Raw genomic sequence first — 6,439 nt, 5'->3', positions numbered from 1 at the left:
GAGGAGGGGGAGCACTGCGTACATCCAGCACGAGGAGGAGGAGCACTGCGTGCATCCAGCATGAGGAGGAGGAGCACTGTGTGCATCCAGCATGAGGAGGAGGAGCACTGTGTACATCCAGCACGAGGAGGAGGAGCACTGCGTGCATCCAGCATGAGGAGGAGGAGCACTGTGTGCATCCAGCACGAGGAGGAGGAGCACTGCGTACATCCAGCACGAGGAGGAGGAGCACTGCGTACATCCAGCACGAGGAGGAGAAGCACTGCGTACTTACCGAGTCATCACCATTTCCATCATCTTCTCCCTCTGTGGATGACATGATATGACATGTTCAGGACCATCTTTTCATAGTTACTACAAGGACATGTTACTCTAGGAATTGGGACTGATCGTAGACATTAGGAAGAGGAGATTACAAGGTTGACATCAGCAGATCTGTGAGGACATCGGCCCGGATTTACTAAAGATTTTACCCCAAAATTTACTCTGGCGCTGTGCATTACTCTACAGTTATCGGCATTAAGCTTCATCCGCCATGTGTTTGCCCATGAAGACGTCTTATTCAGATCGTTCTGTAATGTAATTGAGTCCGGCTACGTTTTTATTATCTTACAAGGTTTTATATCATCAGAAAATACTGACATTTTACTCAATCCCATCCATAAAGTCATGGGCCTAAAGTTGACCCTTGTGATCCTCACTTCTCTTGATACTGGTCCTTGTGGTCCCCACTGCTCCCGGTACTTATTCTTGTGGTCCCAAATGTTCTAGGTTCTGACCCTTGTGGTCCTCACTGCTCCCAGTACTGATCCTTGTGATCTCCACTGCAGTAGGCACTGATCCTTATGGTCCCCAGTGTTCCTGGATATGAACCTTGTGGTCCCCACTGCTCTAGGTACTAATTCTTGTAATTGCCACTGCTGCCAGTACTGATCCTTGTGGTCCTCACTGCTCTAAGTACTGATCCTTATGGTCCTCAATTTTTCCAACACTGATCCTTGTGGTCCCTACTGTTCCCATACTCATCCTTGTGGTCCCCACTGTCCTAGGTACTTATTCTTGTGGTCCCCAATGTCTCCAGTACTGATCCTTGTGGTCCCTAGTGTTCCCAATACTCATCCTTGCAGTCCCTACTGCTCTAGGTACTGATTCTTGTGGTCCACAATGTCCCCAGTACTGATCCTTGTGGTCCCTAGTGTTCCCAATACTCATCCTTGTGGTCCCCACTGTTCTAGGTACTGATTCTTGTGGTCCAAAATATCCCCAGTACAGATCCTTGTGGTCCCCACTGCTCCCAGTACTGATCCTTGTGGTCATCACTGCTCTAAGTACTGACCCTTATGGTCCTCAATTTTTCCAATACTGATCCTTGTGGTCCCTAGTGTTTCCATACTCATCCTTGTGGTACCCACTGTCCTAGGTACTGATTCTTGTGGTTCCCAATGTCTCCAGTACTGATCCTTGTGGTCCCTAGTGTTCCCAATACTCATCCTTGCAGTCCCTACTGCTCTAGGTACTGATTCTTGTGGTCCACAATGTCCCCAGTACTGATCCTTGTGGTCCCTAGTATTCCTAATGCTCATCCGTGTGGTCCCCACTGTTCTACGTACTGATTCTTGTGGTCCACAATGTCCCCAGTACTGATCCTTGTGGTCCCCACTGCTCCCAGTACTGATCCTTGTGGTCCCTAGTATTCCCAATACTCATCCCTGCAGTCCATACTGCTCTAGGTACTGATTCTTGTGGTCCACAATGTCCCCAGTATTGATCCTTGTGGTCCCTGGTATTCCTAATACTCATCCTTGTGGTCCCTACTCCTCTAGGTACTGATCCTTGTGATTCCCTCTGCTCCCGGTACTGATCCTTGTGGTCCCCACTGCTCCCGGTACTGATCCTTGTGGTCCCCTCTGCTCCCGGTACTGATCCTTGTGGTCCCTACTCCTCTAGGTACTGATCCTTGTGATTCCCACTGCTCCCGGTACTGATCCTTGTGGTCTCCTCTGCTCCCGGTACTGATCCTTGTGGTCCCCACCACTCCCGGTACTGATCCTTGTGGTCCCCACCACTCCCGGTACTGATCCTTGTGGTCCCTTCTGCTGACTGTATCCCATTTAATGAATACACCATTTACAAAAACTCTTTGTTTTTATTTACACTGTTTTTTCAAGCTAAAAAATGCAAGTAAAAAAGCTTGAAAAACTACATTGAATGCTTTATTTGCATGCTTTTTATGCATTTGCATATGCAACATTATTTTTTGGTTTCAGTTGATTCGGAAGTCAAATTTGGAGCATTTTAATTAAGCTGAAATGCCTCACATTCCAAAATACATGTAGAAATAAAACAACAACGAGGTGGACTCCAGGCACATTTTCCCATTGGAATGAATAGGAAAAGCATTCAAAGAGTATTTTTTTAATGTCGATATTGCATCAGTATTTGCTACAAAATCCACATTAAAAACTGTGTAGTAAAGTGGAGAAAGTTTGCAAAAGTAACTTTTTCCTGTGAGAGGTGCCCACCCAGTCCACAGGGGATGAACCCTCAGTAATCAGTCCAATGTAAACTAATGCACAGTCCACAGTTTTTGCAAAAGTGAGAGTTTTTTTAATGCACCAAATAGGTTCTGAAATGGATGTATGTTAGGCAAATGAATGCTGAAGTGACAGTTACACGTTTCGCCCCTGCGGGGTCTTTGTCCCGGTGTAGCAGCACAGGTCAGATGTGGTGCATGATCGCTCCTAGCAAGGAGCATGGCTATATGGTAATGGCACTCACAGCTCTTTACTCGCTAAGAATGGACATATACAAAATCTGACCTGTGGTGCGACAGCGGGACAAAGACCCCAGAGGGTTCAAACATAGAATTAGGCATAATTGAGGATATTATAACAGGTGGAGATACGGCTGCACGCTAAGAAATATGGAGGAGAAAATACCTGATGGTGCATAGTTGTCATCTGATCCACCTAGTATGTATTCCTAAAAGAAAAAGAAGCGTCTTAAGATAAAACCAAAAACTTTTCTTTATAAATTGCCATCATGTAAAATGTAACAAAGATAAAACAGTTTTAATCTCTAATAATTGGGAAAGGACAGGTCACTACTTGGTGATCAGGGGTGTACAACTGCTGGGACCCCCAATAAACCCGAATACAAGGGTCTATCTATTGGCTTGCTAGAAAAATCTGAGAGCGAGGGTTTGTCTATTGGCTTGATAGTGTTGTACTCTCCTGTCTTTGGCAGTGCCATAGACAATGAAAGGAGCGGTGACCCGCATACCAGGGACCACTTCATCCAGATTGGGCGTCATTCATAAGAACCAAGAAGCTGAAACACCGCCAATCTGTAAAGTATCACCTCTGCTTTAGTTATCACTTTTACTATTCTAAATAACTTATTTATTTTCATAAAGCCATCCACAACCTGTCTCCTCCTGACATCTGTGACCTAGTCTCCCGGTACCTACCTGCACGGAACCTCAGACACAAATACACACACAAATTGGATTTTCGGGAGTCGGCTGTAGAGCATCCAGCCGATCAAAAGGTGCATTGCTTACCTCGGGATCGCCAGAATCTACATTTCCATCCTCTGTGGACGACAAGATTTGGCATTTTAGATTTACACTTTTCATAGTCAGAACAAGGACTTGTTACTATAAGAATTGAGACGGAACATTTGTATACAGTAGGAAGAAAAAATTACAGGGTTCATATCAGATCAGTGCGGACAGAATGTTTGGAGAATGCAACTTTTAATGCACGGACATGTTGCCTTCAATTAAAGGGAATCTCTCGGGATGATCTACCTCCCAAAACTGCATATGGTCATGAACGATAATGTCATCCATGCCTTCACTGATGCAATCTGTTGTCATTGTTGAGGTTTAAGTGCTCTGGGTGTGTCCAAGCACTTTCCAAGCCTCTGCGTCACCAGCTCTGTTACCCAAAAGGCCCCAACGTCTTCTATGTCGTCAAGCCAGTGAGCAAAGTCAAGCAGTGTAAGATGACACCCCTTAACATCTATGCAGATATCTAGACTTACGCAGGGCACCCTAGGTTGGGTCCGTGGAGTGGAAGTCTTTAAGTATTTATGGATGTGCTTAAAGGGAACTTGTCAGAAGGATTTAGCAGTAGAAAGTAAAGGCATGGCCATAATGGCACTGTTATACTAATTACATTGATACCTTTGGTGAAGAAAACTGATCTGTGGTTCCAGAAGAACCTTGGCCTTCACCCCTTAACATCGATGCAGATATTTAGACTGACGCAGGGCACCCTAGGTTGGGTCCGCGGAGTAAAACTCTTTAAGTATTTGTGGATGTTCTTAAAGGGAACTTGACCGAAGGATTTTGCAATATAAAGTAGACATGGCCATAATGGGGCCGTTATACTGATTAAACTAATACATTAGTGAAGGAATCTGATCTATGGTTGCAGGAGAACCTTGGCCTTCACCCTATAACATCTATGCAGATATCTAGTCTTATACAGGGCACCCTAGGTTGGGTCTGTGGAGTGCAAGTCTTTAAGTATTTGTAGATGTGCTTAAAGGGAACATGTCAGAAGGATTTAGCAATATAAAGTAGGCATGGCCATAACGGGGCCATTATACTGATTACATTGATACCTTTGGTGAAGGAATCCAATCTGTAGTTCCAGGAGAACCTTGGCCTTCACCCCTTAACATTTATGCAGATATCTAGTCTTACGCAGGGCACCCTAGGTTGGATCCACGGAGTGCAAGTCTTTAAGTATTTGTGGATGTGCTTAAAGGGAACTTGTCAGAAGGATTTTGCAGTAGAAAGTAAAGGCATGGCCATAATGGCACTGTTATACTGATTACATTGATACCTATGGTGAAGGAATCCAATCTATGGTTTTTGTTAACTCAGCGTTTGAAGTTCTTTTTCTAATATGTTTATGTATCATGGTGGGACTGGGGGTAGGGTCTGTTCTGCTCTGGCCTCTCTGCCTTCCTCCTGTGCCTCTATGACAGCTCTCTCATTATTCAGTGTCCTTTCTCCTTTTTAAAATTTTGCATACAAAGTTTGAAGTCAGTGGTGGGGCAGCACGTGTCACATGTATAGGGACAGGCTCAGGGTTAGCTGTCACGTTACCATCTAGACCATGCACTTTAAATGTTTTTTTTCCTTTTGGCACTGGTGGGGTAATGCACTTTCTGTTGCAGCAGAAGACTGGTTCAGCTTGCATCAGTTAATCAATTGCCGGCTGGGATATACACCCTCTGCTTCCTGGACTTGTTACTGGTTATTCCTTTCAATTAGGAGCTAACCAGGGAGCAGAGAGGACATCTTGTTCACTACTGCTGCTATCTGCTGTTTGTTGTAAGTTGTTCTCCTACCTTCTTTTCTTTGTACCCCTACCCGGACATCTTCTGTTATTCCCTGGTGCAGGTTTTTTGGTGTGTATGTTTTTTGTTACCCCCATCTGTTGTTCAGTCTTGGTGGGTTATTGGGCTCCGTCCGAGTCAGTCCCCTGGGACGTGGGGGCATAGTGGTTATGGCCTGGACAGGAGACAGGGCCACGTTGGAGGCTCGACCCTGACTACCATTAAGTCTACCATCGGGATAAGGGACAGCTCATGGTCCCAAGTCGTAGGGTCAGCCTAGGAGCCCTGTACCATCCTATTCCATGCCCGTTACAGCAAGCACAGATCAACATCTCAGCTTACTAACATCTTCATTAAGTTGGGATTTCGATCTGCGCATGTGCCACTACTGACGCTATTTTACTAAAGACCTGAAGACCGGCTGTTAATTCTGCACATGCGCTGCCCACAACAATCATGGCGGATGCACAATATTTAACAAATGAGGCGGGTCACTGAATAACAGTGACTTGTCATAGAAACACAGGAGGTAAGGGAAGGAGCAGACGAAGACCTTACCCCCAGTCTTGCCCCAATGCACAAAAATATAAGAAGAAGAACTTTAAATGCTGATTAAACATAAATTTAAAGATTTCCCCTCCATGGACCCAACCAAAGTGATGGGACCTCCCCCTCCTAATCACTGAGTTTTCAGACACATCCTTTGCCAACAGTTGAATAAACCCCAGAACACGGTCATTAGAGGGCAAAGAACTATTGGAAAGAAATACCTGGTAATTTATATTCTTTATCAGCAAAATCCTGTAAGGAAAGAAATGTCTTAGATTAGATTATTTATTTATTTATCTTTAATAACAACACAGATTGGGTGCAAACAATGGTGTCAGGGATACTATGCATGTATGGAAAGCTATTAGTAGGTTGCCTGTCAGTTTTACATTGATAAGATATCGCAAGATTTTTTTTTAATCTATTAAATCTATTTAATCTAATTTATTATTTAATCTATTAAAATATTGGATGTTCAAGTCCATTAACAGAACTAAAGCAAAAAAGTGTTGGAAAAAGAAACAAAAACAAACAA

The 6,439-nt window shown here is 44.2% G+C and overlaps 1 long non-coding RNA gene across 1 annotated transcript; it reads right to left on the bottom strand.

Annotated features, from left to right (window-relative positions):
* Positions 1-273: 273 nt before the first annotated feature.
* LOC142255128 (uncharacterized) lies at positions 274-6,141 on the bottom strand. Its single transcript, XR_012727355.1, has 4 exons — positions 6,126-6,141; positions 3,563-3,594; positions 2,940-2,982; positions 274-306 (listed from the first exon to the last, which is right to left on the bottom strand). It is a non-coding gene; the product is annotated as an uncharacterized LOC142255128 (long non-coding RNA).
* Positions 6,142-6,439: the final 298 nt, after the last annotated feature.

This window comes from Anomaloglossus baeobatrachus, chromosome 10, assembly GCF_048569485.1.
Source record: "Anomaloglossus baeobatrachus isolate aAnoBae1 chromosome 10, aAnoBae1.hap1, whole genome shotgun sequence".
NCBI classification, from domain to species: domain Eukaryota; kingdom Metazoa; phylum Chordata; class Amphibia; order Anura; family Aromobatidae; genus Anomaloglossus; species Anomaloglossus baeobatrachus.
The sequence above is the reverse complement of the archived record's forward strand: the minus strand, read 5'-3'. Positions and strand labels throughout refer to the sequence as shown.